The following is a 14,045-nucleotide window of genomic DNA, read 5'->3' on the forward strand; positions in this document are numbered from 1 at the left end:
AAGGAATTGCCCTAGTGTTAGTTCACTTGGGGCTTAAGGAATATTCTGTTCTAGCAACAGGAGGAAGGAATCACTGCTGGACTGATGATCTATTATCATTCTATGACTTTGGAAAGTTGGGTGATGTTTTTCCTTCTCAACAGGCTATGGAAGAATCAGCTTACTTACCTGTGTTTTTACTGTTATTACATATGCCTTTCCTGAATCAAGCTCATGTTAGGTCAAATGCTTCAGAGCATGGGCAAGGATAAAAATGAATTTTGGTACCAGCTAATTATGAAGGAGTGTGTACGGAAACCAGTAAAGTAGTCTGGAGAAGCCAACAGTGGTGAGTTAGATGGTGTCCCAATCCCTATCCCATTCCCTGGTGCATTAGTTTCCTGGTTCCAGAGTCAAAATTCCTGACAGGAGTAATTAAAGGAAGGAAAGGCTTATTTGAATTGTATTTTCAGAAAGACTTAAGTCTATCAGAGCAAGTGGTTCCTTTTGGAGTGGGACATGGCCGCAGGAACCTGTGGCTATTCACATTGGTGACACTTCAAACTAGAACAAGACCTGGGTACAAGCTTCAAGGGTTGGCCAGCTCCTAGGCTTACTTTAGGTCCCATGTCCTAAAGGTTTCAGTCTCACCCAATAGAACCATCATCTAGGGAAGAAGCATTCAGACACAGACCTATAGGGAACATTTCAATGTGAAACTATGCATAGTTAGATAAGAAACATTAATCTTTACCTGAGTTTTGTTTCTCTTGGAATAAGGGTTTGCAGTTTTCATAGTTCTGTACCAGCCAGCTATTTTTTAAAGCTTTTTAAAGATTAGAGGGGATATAGATATGGACATACACCCATCAAGCCTTTCACAGGTTCAGTGAAATGAAATAGTCCAGTAGCCCAATGGAAGTTCCTCAAAGACAGCTACAGGTGTGAGGTATTTGGAGCAAAGCAAAGGTGAACAGAGCACATGTAGGAACATCTAGGACAGTGGTTCTCAGCCTGTGGGGATCTAATGACCCTTTCACAGGGGTCTCATATCAGATATTTACATTATGATTGATAACAGTAGCAAAAATACACTTATGAAGTTGCAATGAAAATTATTTTACAGTTGGGGGTGCATCACCACAACATGAGGTCTGTAGCATTAGGAAGGTTGAGGACCGCTGGGCTAGGGAATCTGGCCAGAGCACCAGCAGCAGCCTCCACAAAGCCCTTACTGGAAGCACACTAAAATCCCAGGGAAGAAGAAATCAGTAATGCTTTCTACAAATACCTGTCTTCAGGTCCAAGATGTAGCTGCAAGTGACATTCTGTGTCAAAGATGAGTGATAATATTCCAAGATGCTGAATTTTCACAGGGTCCTGGTCACTTTACTTCTTGTATCTGAATGGGCACACCATAAGGAAGTAATTGGATAGACTCATGGAAGATTTAGGTCAAGCAGAACCTACCTGTTGTGAATATAGAAACATGTCAAGCCTTCTCTCGTATAGCACATACTTGCTTCCAGAATTGAAACTGGAAACATGCATCATTATCTGTGAAAAAACTGGATTTCCATAGGAGAGAAAGAAGAAGAAAAGGGAAGGGGGTTTCAGTTATCTTCCAGGTATAACCATGACCATCCTAACTCAGGGCAGTAGGGAATATCTGTTCAAGATATAAGATGAAAAGGATCTTAGGTACCAGGACATGAGAGGGCACATAGATTCTTTAAGATGCTCAGGCTGGTTTGGGGGTTGAACCTTTCTTCCAGAAGAAATTGCCAGAGCAGTGTACTTGCTTCTCTTTCGAAGCTGGTTGACAGTAGTTTAATTTTTTAGGTATCATCATGAATTCTATTGCTGTGATAAAAAATTTCCATTTAGCAATAATTCTATTTAGCCTTTTTTTCAAGTTTCATATGAGTGAAGAGCAATAAAACTTCAAATTATATCAATTCTCTCTATGAGAAAACATGACATTTTCATGACATTTTTGGTTTTTTTAAATGGAATCAAAAGGTGATCCTTGACTACATTTTATAATGTATGTATGGGTTGAAAGACTTTCTTATGAATGTTGTCATAATGATTTCACCCTGGGGAGGCTAGAAATGTTTCAGAGGGTTTTGAGCTATTGCACTAGAACAAATTGGGATGCAGGTGTCAATTGCAATTGTAACATATCTTTTGTATTTTCTTTTTTCCTGTGCTAAAATCAAGGTTTTTAAACCTAACTGAATACAGAAAGTATTAGTGAATTTTAAACCATAATCAAACCAAATAAATACTGAATTTAGGGGGCATGCAGGGCTGTTGTCATGGACCAGAGTCCTGTGCAGTTACACAAGGGTCCAATTAGAAGGGGCTCTGCACTTGATTTAATACTCTGATATTTTGAAATTCTTAGTGAATTTTTCAGCAAACAACTCTGCTTTTCCATTTTGCACTTAAAAAAACCTTGGGCTGCCCCCCCCCCCCGATCTCCCAGAGACTGTACCACCAACCAAAGAGTACACAGGGAGGAACCCACGGCTCTGGCCACATATGTGGCAGAGGACTCTGGCATCAGTGTGAGGAGAGACCCTTGGGCCTGAGGGTGCTTGATACCCCAGTGTCAGGGAATGCCAGGGCGGTAAGACAGGAGTGGTTGGGTGGGTGGGGGAACACCCTCATAGAGGCAGGGGGAGGGGGATGTGATAGGGGGGTTTCGAACTGGAGACCTGGAAAGGGGAAAACATTTGAAATGTAAATAAAGAAAATATCCAATTTCAAAAAACAAAATAAAAAAACCAACAAAACAAACCAAAACCAAAACCCCTTGGGTCTGTTTATTAGGTTGTTTTGCTTTGTTTGTATATGTGTTGTTTTATTCCTTCCTCCTTCCCTCCCTGCCTCCCTCCCTCCTCTTTCTTTCTTTCCTTCCTTCCTTCCCTCCATCTTTCTTTCTTCAGAGATAAGGTGGCCATTAACCTATGTTGTAGATCAGACATAAAACCTTGAATCCCAGAGCTTCCTACCTCTATCTCCCAAGTGCTGGGATTGCAAATATAAACCACCATTTTTTTTTGTAATATGATTCTTCATTCAGGGCTGGCCTAAACTCACTATGTAGCCCAGGTTGGCCCCAAACTTGCTTTGGTCTCACAAATGTGTTTGTATCTCAGGTACTTTTTATGGAAGGAGAAGGAGAAGGAGAAGAAGAAGAAGAAGAAGAAGAAGAAGAAGAAGAAGAAGAAGAAGAAGAAGAAGAAGAAGAGGAAGAGGAAGAGGAAGAGGAAGAGGAAGAGGAAGAGGAAGAGGAAGAGGAAGAGGAAGAGGAAGAGGAAGAGGAAGAGGAAGAGGAAGAGGAAGAGGAAGAGGAAGAGGAAGAAGAAAAGAGCTAATGTTGGAGCCGTGGATGACACTACTAGTGGATAACAGAGGATATGTATGGATAAAAGGATCTGAAGTTCCTGAAGGCGAAAGATTCCCAACTTCAGTGATTGTGGGCTCCACTTTCTAAGAGGGTCCTTTTGCTCTGTAAACCTGCCATCTCAATAAAGACTTGCCAAGGGCCCATGTAGTGGGAGCCTTAATGGAGGAGGTGCCTAGCACACCTGCAGCATAGACCCAAGGTTAGAGAAGTAGGTATGCACTGCCTTTTCCTGCTTCATCTTCTGCAGTAAAATAGGCCAAGTGAGCAAGTGACTCTGGTCTCTGCATAGGTGTGAGAGATCTCCTAGTTGAGTGTCTACAGCTAGAGTTTAGTTATTTGTCCTGTTGTCTAGCAGAATGTCAGCTGCTTCTGTGTTCTTTGAGTCAAAGACTCCCTTCCCCATCTCTGTCACTGAATCACCTGGTGTTCTGGCTGGTTTTATGTGTCAACTTGACACAGGCTGGGGTTATCACAGAGAAAGGAGCTTCAGTTGAGGAAGTGCCTCCATGAGATCCAGCTCTGGGGTATTTTCTCAATTAGTGATCAAGGGGGAAAGGCCCCTTGTGGGTGGGACCAACTCTGGGCTGGCAGTCTTGGGTTCTATAAGAGAGCAGGCTGAGCAAGCCAGGAGAAGCAAGCCAGTAATGAACATCCCTCCATGGCCTCTGCATCAGCTCCTGCTTTCTTACCTGCTTGAGTTCCAGTCCTGACTTCCTTGGTGATGAACAGCACTATGGAAGTGTAAGCCGAATAAACCCTTTCCTCCCCAACTTGCTTCTTGGTCATGATATTTGTGCAGGAGTAGAAACCCTAACTAAGACACCTGGGTTACTGCACAAAACTGGTAGAAGAAGCCAGATTGTGCAAAGAGAAGGTAGATACTGCTTATCATTCAGATATTATCAGATAGATCTACATAATATATTCCTAAGTAAGAGCCATGTGTGCTTGCCAAATTACCTGTAACCCCAGCATTGAAAACAGGAGGATCAGAATTTCAAGGTTATCAGCAATATAATGAGTTTGAAGCCAATCTGGCTCTCTCCTCTCCTCTCCTCTCCTCTCCTCTCCTCTCCTCTCCTCTCCTCTCCTCTCCTCTCCTCTCCTCTCCTCTCCTCTCCTCTCCTCTCCTCTCCTCTCCTCTCCTCTCCTCTCCTCTCCTCTCCTCTCCTCTCCTCTCCTCTCCTCTCCTCTCCTCTCCTCTCCTCTCCTCTCCTCTCCTCTCCTCTCCTCTCCTCCTCTCCCTTCCCCTCCCCTCCCCCTCCTCTTCCCTCTCCTCCCCTCTCCTCTCCCCTTTCCTCTCCTCTCCTCTCCCCTCCCCTCCCCTCCTCTCTCCTCTCCTCTCCTCTTCCCTCCCCCTCTCTCTCTTTCCCTCTCTCTCTCCTCCTCCTCTTCTTCCTCCTCCTCTTCTCCCTCTCTATCTATATGCATGCATAAATATGAAGAAATATACATGTGAAAAGAGTACAACGTATTCATCATGAATGTTTATTCGTCATCATTATCAAGTCTTTGCTTCAGTAAGATAAAATTGGTCAAAAGTAAATTAACTTTTTTATCAATAAGTGGAGGAAGTCTGAACATTCCTTGGTCTGACTCAGTGTAACTTATGAACATACTGCATTTGTATCAGGACTGGTGAGCTAGTTCAGTGGGTAAAAGTTGTTGCCACCAACACTGACAATCTCAGTTTGACTGCTGAAACCCATGTGGTGGAGGGAGAGAACTGACTCTTGGAAGTTCCCATTGACTTGCACATGTGGACATCCACATATGTACACAAAATAAACAAATTTATTAAAAACTAACTTTCATACCAGTCAAAATTTCAACAAACACTTACAAATCATCTAGAATGTATCAGATACAACTCTAGGTGCCAGGTCACAGTTATAAACAAAATAATCAAAAGCCCTTTTCTCAGCAAATGGTTATTCTACTGGGAAAGGATGGATGATAAATAGGAATACTATAAAGGGTATTTGATGAAGATCAATGCTATCAAGAAATATAAAGCAGTGAATGTATTTTTTGGATATTGAGGATGGTGGGTGTCTTAGTCAGGGTTTCTATTCCTGCACAAACATCATGACCAAGAAGCAGTTGGGGAGGAAAGGGTTTAATCAGCTTACATGTCCATACTGCTGTTCATCACCAAAGGAAGTCAGGACTGGAACTCAAGCAGGTCAGAAAGCAGGAGCTGATGCAGAGGCCATGGAGGGATGTTCTTTATTGGCTTGCTTCTCCTGGCTTGCTCAGCCTGCTCTCTTATAGAACCAAGACTGCCAGACAGAGATTGTCCCACCCACAAGGGGAACTCCCCCTTGATCACTAATTGAGAAAATGCCTTACAGCTGTATCTCATGGAGGCATTTCCCCAACTGGAGCTCTTTTCTCTGTGATAACTCCAGCCTCTGTCAAGTTGACACAAAACTAGCCAGTACAGTGGGTGGGGTGGTTTGAATAAGAAATGTCCCTGAGAGGCTCAGATATTTGAGTTCTTGTTCCTCAGTTGGTGGTACTGTTTGGGGAATATTCTGGAACCTTTGGGAGGTGAAACCTTGTTGGAGGAAATATATACTGGGGAGAAGTACTGGTAGTTTCACATCAATTCCTATTCTGTTTCTTTGCTTACTACTTGCATTTGAAGATATGAGCTCTCAGCTTCCTCCTGCCATGTCTTCTGCTTGCTGCCAGGCTTCCCTGTTATGATGGAATCTTATTCTTCTGAAATAATAAGCCTAAAACCATTTCTTCTATAAATTGCTCGTATCATAATGTTTTATCATAGCAACAGAAAAATAACTGATAGGATAGGTTTGGGGTTGCAGTTAAGCAATATCTAATAATTGCTGTGCTCTTGGGTGATGGAGAAATTTTGTTGTGTCTCTTGTCTGATATTTGGTATCACTACGCTAAGACTAGGGAAGGTTTTATGAACTGGGGCCCAATTTCTGGGAAACATCTTCACAGATGGAGTCAGCTTTCTTACTGGTTTTCTGGTCGATTGGTTTAATGGTTGGTAGGATTTATATGCATGATAAAGAAGGATTCTTTACTAAAGATACCATATCAAAAGTCCTGAGCACATCCACACACCCTGGATGTAGCCCTTAGGAGATGGATGTAGTAAGATCAAGAGTTTAAAGTCATCCTTAGTTAAATATCAAGTTTGAAGCCATCCTTGACTATAGAAAAACAGTGCCTGAAAAACAAGCAAATAAACCAATAAATGAACAACCCTAAACAGCATAACCTATGAGGGCCGACCACTAAGTTTTGAATTTTTGATATTTTTCCACAGGAACTATTTTGAAAACAAACAAACTAATATCAAATGTATTTTCATTGTACTGCTTTGGATTGACTTACGGCAATAGTTGGAATACCTTTGTACATTTTTGTAAGAGTAAATCCAGTTAAGTTCCAAATGGCTCCTGACTGTTGCAAAGATTTTCACAAGCTTTTTAAGAGTTTAGGTACTAAGCGGTAACAATGGGCATACAGAGAATTATTTCCAGCTTCTTTCTTCAGAGATGTGATTCTTTCTAATTCTCCTAGCACATCTGTCTGAAAAGTCACATTAGTCATCTTCCAATGGTACAGACTCCTTGCAAAAACACTTGGTTCTCTTTTATGGGGAATATACCAAGGAGGTGGGTTTTACTCATTGCTTTTTGGTTTATATTGGGGTCTACACCAGTCATATATTTCAAAATGAATTCTCACTAACAATAGCAGCTCTAGCATTTTCTATTAAAGAAGAGCAAAGGACATAACATAGGAGCTGCATGTGGTTGAAGCTAAGATGTGAGGCCAGCAATTGAAAGTATGCTGCATTTGTATATCACATACCATTATCCAACTTAGATATTTTCGGAGGATGGCTGGAAAGTGGGCAAGAGTTGGTGATGGTTCTAAGAGAAGGTGAAACCTCTCCCTAATGCATACACTATCATGTTCACAAGTGCTAAGTGGATTGGAAGGAGTGAAAAGAATGAGGCTCCTAAGAGACCTCCTGCTCCCTTATTACAGTCCCATGTTTCTATCAAAATCAGCTAGACCTTGGTCTTTCTGAAAGCTTCTTTTATATAAAGCTCTAGGACCAAGTCTGCCTGCCTGCCTTCCTTTCTTTCTTCTTTTTTCTTTTCCATTTCTTTGTCTTCCACCCATGCATCCTCTGTGGTTAAAATGATGCAGTCTCCTCCAAAAATCCCCATTTAATACAAATCTAACAAGCAATAGTATTACAAGAGAAGAGCTTCAGGAGGTAGTTAAACCAGAAGAGCTATGCTCTCATGGATGGGTGTAGTATCTTATAAAAGGGGCCTGGGGTTGTAACTTAGTTGAAAGAGTACTTAGCATACATGATGCATGATCTCAAGCACCACACACACACACAAACCCCCAGAAATGATGGTATACACCTGAAATCCCAAAATCTGGGAGGTGTAGGCATGGGGACCTTAAATTCAAAGTCAGCCTCGGCTTGTCTGGAAGTTGAAGGCCATCCTGAGTTACAGACCCTGTCTCAAAGGGAAAGGGAGTCTAGAAAGCTAGTTAGGTTTTTTTCCTCCCGTTTGCATTTTATCATGGAAAGACACACAAGGTTTCGTATGTGGGCTAGGCCCTCATTAGATACCTAATTTCTCAGCACTTTTATTTTGGGCTTCTTACTTCCTAGAACTAAGTGGGGGAAAAGCCAGGTTCTTATAAATGATTCAGTGTCAAGTATTTTGTTATTGCATCATGAACAGACTAAGGCATACTTACCCTATCCTTCTGTCTAGTTCTTGCTAGTCTTAGCTCCTTAGCTAATCTGGCAGATATTTATGGAGGAGACACTATGTGCTGAGTCTCTTTCTTTAGGTATTGAGACGTTTTTGGTCTTCAGTAAAATGTCAATAAATCTGGAAGATTTCCCAGGCTAACTAATATCAATTGGCAAATTGAACAGTCCTTATTTCATAGTTATATCTCCTGTTGCCTAGGAAAGAAGCTATCACAATCCAGTAACTGGAGATGAAATTGAATCAGTAGGACATACTTTTGGTATTATACACTCTGGGAAGAGAACCTCATTCTATATCTTTAAAGTCATAAGCTCTGCTATGTGTCTCAAGAGAAGAGAAAAATCTCCCAAATCCTTTAAACATGATAAGATTCTGTGATTTTAAGACTCTAATGGAATCTCAGTTTGGAAGAGTCATTAGATATAAACTCTCAAGATTAAAGTTCTGGATGACTTAATACTGTTGCTGTTCTTTGTGAGCAAAATTGTCTCTGTGACTCATCCTTTTGTATGTGTGTGGTGTATACATATGCCCAGTGTATATACATGTATGTGTGCATATGAATGCCAGAGTCACAACCAGCTGCCTTCCTCTATTGCTCTCTACCTTTGTTTTTAAATATCTATCCCTTTAGTCATTAATTTTTTCAATCATACATGTGTTTATGAGTCTGTGCAAGTATATGTACACAATATGCTCATGATTGGGTGTCCTCCTCTGTTACTTTTTCCTTACTTATATTTAGGCAGGGTCTCTTCCTGAACCTGGGTTCTCATTTTGAGTAGGCTAAAAGACAGCAATCATCCCTTAGACTTAGAGTTACAGGATTTTCAGAGATCCCATGCTTATTTCATGAGTATTGGGATATTCATAACCACTGAACCATCTCTACAACACCTTTAGTTTTGAGAACCAGTCTTTTCTTTTAACCTAGTTTTCACCAACTCAACAAGATTATCTAGCCAGTGAGTCCCAAGAATTTTTGTCTCTGCATCCCCAGCCCCAGAATTATAGGTGCATGCATGTCACAGAAATTTTTGTTGATGCTGTGGATTCACATATGCTCATAAAAAGTCCATCTACTTCATTAACTGAGCCATCTTCTTAGTAGTTTACCTAGCTCACTCTTAAATGTGCTTCCCTTAAACTTGTACTGCAAACTGCATATAGATGATGGACAGGTAACACCAAGAGTTAGTTGATGATGATTCCCTGGTGTACTGGTTCCTGAGGGCTACAAACTGGGTGGCTAAACCTAGGAAATGTATTTATTGCTTGACAGTTCTGGTGAGTAGAAGTCTTAAATCAAGGTGCTATTACAGTTGTGTACCCCTAAAGGCTCTTTAAGAGGAGTATCACTTCTTGTTTGCCTGATTTCTGGTTATCTGGGATGTTTCTTGACTTGTGGCAATTTAATTGCAGTCTCTAGTGTTCCTTTGACTAGACATGGGAAACTTCATTCTGCTGCCTCTTTTTGTAAGAGCCACCTGTAAAATTGAGTTAAAGGACCATTTTATATCATTGTGACTTCATTTTAACTTATGCCATAATCACATCTTATATGACCCACTTTCTAAATAACATCACATTCTGATGTACCATAAATTATAATTTCAGTTTATCTTTGTAAGAGACAAAATTCGAAATGCTACATTTATAGACCAACAACACTTTTGTCAACCATGAAAAAGAATAAAGCAGAACTATCTACAAAGGAAAAAATCATAAGTTCATTAAACTGATAGTCTTTGCAGTTGTCCTAAGGAAACATACATGGAACCACAGTGTCACATAACTTTTCCTATGACAGATGAATAAACATGAATAAAGGTCTATTCACTTCAGAGAAGACATCCTCTTGTCTTTCACAATAGACCAAAGTTACAGTTACACCTAAGTCCAGGTTGCTGAAGCAATGAATTGGTTGATTTTACTTATGGTAGCATTCAAGAGGGCTTAATTACAGGAGACTCAAAAGGTAGCTTTATCACCAAAAAGCTCCCCCCTCCCAGCATTTTAAGTAACCCCAAGATATCTATCCTTGGATAACAGGGTGGGGCAGGTGTTCCCCACCCTGAGTTGTTTACCACTAGTATAACTTCAGGGAGGTGCATCTTATTCTTGTTACTTTTGGAGCTTCTAAATCTTGTAAGTTTCCTTAACACCCTGAGACTTTTGGCCTTCCTGTCTCCTGTCAGGAGATAATGTTTTAATTTGTAGGAAACCACTGTACAATGAATAGTAGTTCTCATTGGTCTCTTTCATTTTCTTCCCTTCCTCCCTTCCTTCCTTCCTTCCTTCCTTCCTTCCTTCCTTCCTTCCTTCCTTCCTTCCTTCCTTCCTTCCTTCCTTCCTTCCTTTTTCTCCAAAGCCAAAGAATAACACAGTTAAATGGTGGTGTGAATATAAAGAGGTCTAGATTTAAAAAAAAAGTTTTCATGTGAATAAGATAGTGCTGTATTCTTTAATTTGCCATGTGCATCAGAAATAACAATCAACAAAGAGAAGGGAGAGGAAGGGAAGAAAGAAGGGAGGGAAAAATAGCTTACCAAAGGTTTTATAGGTGAAGGATTTGTCAAAAGTATTTAAATTTACATTTATTTATATATACACCCACTCACACGCACATACTTATATTTTTACTTTAAAGTTTTGAATTTAGTTTTTGAGAATTTTATATGTAAGTACTGTAACTACATTATTTTCAACAGCCCATCCTCTCTGCCTATAATTCTTCTCATGCCCCCACTTGCCTTTCAAATTCATTACCTCAAGCTGGCCATGATAGAGCATACTGTATACCTTTAATTCCAGCAGTAGGGAAGCAGAGGCAGGAGGATCATTATGAGTTCGAGTCGAGTTTGGAGCTTGGTATACAAGTTGAGTTCCAAGAGGGCTAAGGCTACACATAGTGAAACCCTGTCTTCAAAAAACTACAAAATTAAAGCAAAATTCTTGCCCTCTTCTATAAATTACAAACATACACGTGCAAGGGGGGGCGTGTGTGTGTGTGTGTGTGTGTGTGTGTATGCGCGCGCACACGCACGCGCATACACACACACACACACACACACACACATTGATTGTAGCTCTTCAGGGGTAGCTATTGTGAGATTTCCTCCATCCATCCATGTTTGAATGTCATTGTGCAGGGCTTGCTTACGAGACTATATTGTAGAAATTTCATGTGTGCAACTTCCCTGTCACATATATAAGACACTATCTGTCAGCAGACTCCCCTGCTCTTTAGTTCTTAACAATCTTTCTGCCCCTCTTCCCATCCCCTGCCTTCTAAGAGCCTTGAATACAGGGATGGTATGGTAGATGTATCAGTTGGGGATAGGGTCCTCCATGGTCAGTTGTCCACATTCTGACCAGTTGTCAGTCTCTGTAGTAGTCTCCATCTGTTGCTAAAAGAAGCTTCTTTGATGAGGACTGAGGGCTACAATTACCTGTGAGTATAAGAATATGTATTTAGAATCCAGTTATGGAGTATACTAGTTTAAGAAATGGCAGTAGTAGGTTCTTCCCTAGGGTACATGACCTCAGCAACCACTAGTAATTGGCTAGGTTTACAGTGACAGACATGAATTACTTCCTGTTGAGTGAGCTTTAAATTGAATTGTTGGCTGTTGGCTGTTTGTTTGTTTGTTTGTTTTTGTTTTCGAAACAGGGTTTCTCTGTGTAGCTCTGCCTGTCATGGAACTCACTCTGTAGACCAGGCTGGCCTCAAACTCAGAAATCTGCCTGCCTCTGCCTCCCAAGTGCTGGGATTAAAGGTGTGCACTACCACTGCCCGGCCCTGTTGGCTGTTTTTAAGTTACTTAAAAGCAGTAATATTTCAGTTTTAGAATTAGATGGGTTACGGTATTGTTTCTATCCTCATTGTCTTTTGTGAGAACTGTTGACTTATTTTTCTAAGAAAAGGAGACCAATTAAAGTGATTGATATTCTGCAAATTTAAATCAGTGATGTTGCCCACCAATCCTAATCACCCAAAGTAAAGAAATTTAGTGCTTTTTCGCAGAGCCAGAGTGGCAAATGACAAAAAAAAAAATCTGTCCCATTGCAGCCTTGTAAATCAATTCTCAATTACATGGGATAGGTGGGGGGTAGATTTTTTTTTTATTATGTTCAGGTTAACAGCTTAAAAGGCAAATGGACAAAATTTGTTAAAATAATTATCACCTGACATCTTCTAAAGTGGGGAAACCTAACACTCTTGGAAACTTTGTTGGTTTGAGAACTAGAACGAGAAGATATCAGTGAGATGTCTTGTTTTAATCCATTGTTTTGACTGCAAGTTGAGCTCTTTTTCCAGAGTTCTATATGGGATGTTCACATCTGTCCTCACCTATGTTGGAGGCATGTTGAGAAAACTTCTGAAACCAAATGGGGGGTAGCATAGGATTCCTTGAGGACTGTGGAGGTGAGTGCCTAATACACATTTTTACTTAAAACCCAACAAAAATTCTACTGCATAGGAATTATGTAAGAGATATATAATGGTGCTTAGTTAGTGGGGCAAAGGCTTTCTCCTAGTGGAAGAAGACACAGGGAAATTTATTTGAATTGTACCCTTTACATATCATGAGGTCTTAGCTTAATTTTGGCCAGAACACAAGGGATTTGCTGGTGTATTTTTACCTTGTTTCCTTTTATTCAAATGGTCATGCCCTCTTGATTTTGAGAAATTCATCTGTTATCTCTTAGAACTATGCCTGAAGTACTCTCTCCAGATTTACATGTTTAATCATGCTGATGTCCTGCTGATTTTTTATTTTAATCAAAGAACTAAAACCTAAAGGACAAAGACAATTGTCAAGTGAGTTATACAGATCAGGGGTTAATTCCTGAAGATTCAATGGAAAGAGTGTAGGTAAATATTTAATAAGGTAGACAGAAAGAAATGAAAAGATGGCCTAGTAGGCCATCACAGGAAAGAGAGGCCCATTGGACACGCAAACTTAATATGCCCCAGTACAGGGGAACGCCAGGGCCAAAAAGTGGGAATGGGTGGGTAGGGAAGTGGGGGGGAGGGTATGGCGGACTTTTGGGATAACATTGGAAATGTAAATGACGAAAATACGTAATAAAAATATATTTAAAAAAAGAAATGCATTTCTGGAGAATAGACAGGGTCGCACTAGAAATTATGATAGAAGCAGCCAATGAGTAATTGAGAACCAGTATCTGATATATAACTTAAGATTCGAAAGTCACTTAACATTAACTTTCAGCAACCCACAACAAACTAAAGAGTTTGACTTGCAGTTGCTTAGTTTTATCTTAGATGATTTTATTTCTTAAAAGTGTTTCTTTGGAGGCATAAATAAATGTTAGAATAAAATTGAATTTATCAGAGGCATTTACTTGGATTAATTAGGTAATAAAGCATTTTCAAATTTCTAATTTACTAATCAATGTCACCAGAATGTTGAATTATTTTATTTTTATTATGATGATCAAAAGAGATAAATGGAGGCCTAGCTCAAACTGGAAGAAAGAAGAGGGAAGAGGCAGCAGTCACTCTTTGCTTAATCACTGGCATTTGTCATGCTTTCCACAAAAAGGGGAGCATCCATGTTTTTTCTAAAGACAGTTTTCTTCACTTCAGTTTCTCTTCTTTAGGACAGTTTATCATTCACATGGTCCTGATTTACCCAGAAACATGTATAGTAATAATATATTCCATTAATCAATTTAATTAACTTAGTTTGGATTCACAGTAGGAGGAAACTTGAAAAAGCAAAAACAAAAACAAACAAGCAACAAACAAACAAACAAACCAATTATTGGTTCTCTCAGGAGCAGGAGAACCCAGAGTTCAAAGCCAGGATGGGTAAACAGTCAGA

This window comes from Mus caroli, unplaced genomic scaffold, assembly GCF_978045245.1.
Source record: "Mus caroli unplaced genomic scaffold, Mus_caroli_1 scaffold_5, whole genome shotgun sequence".
NCBI lineage: Eukaryota > Metazoa > Chordata > Mammalia > Rodentia > Muridae > Mus > Mus caroli.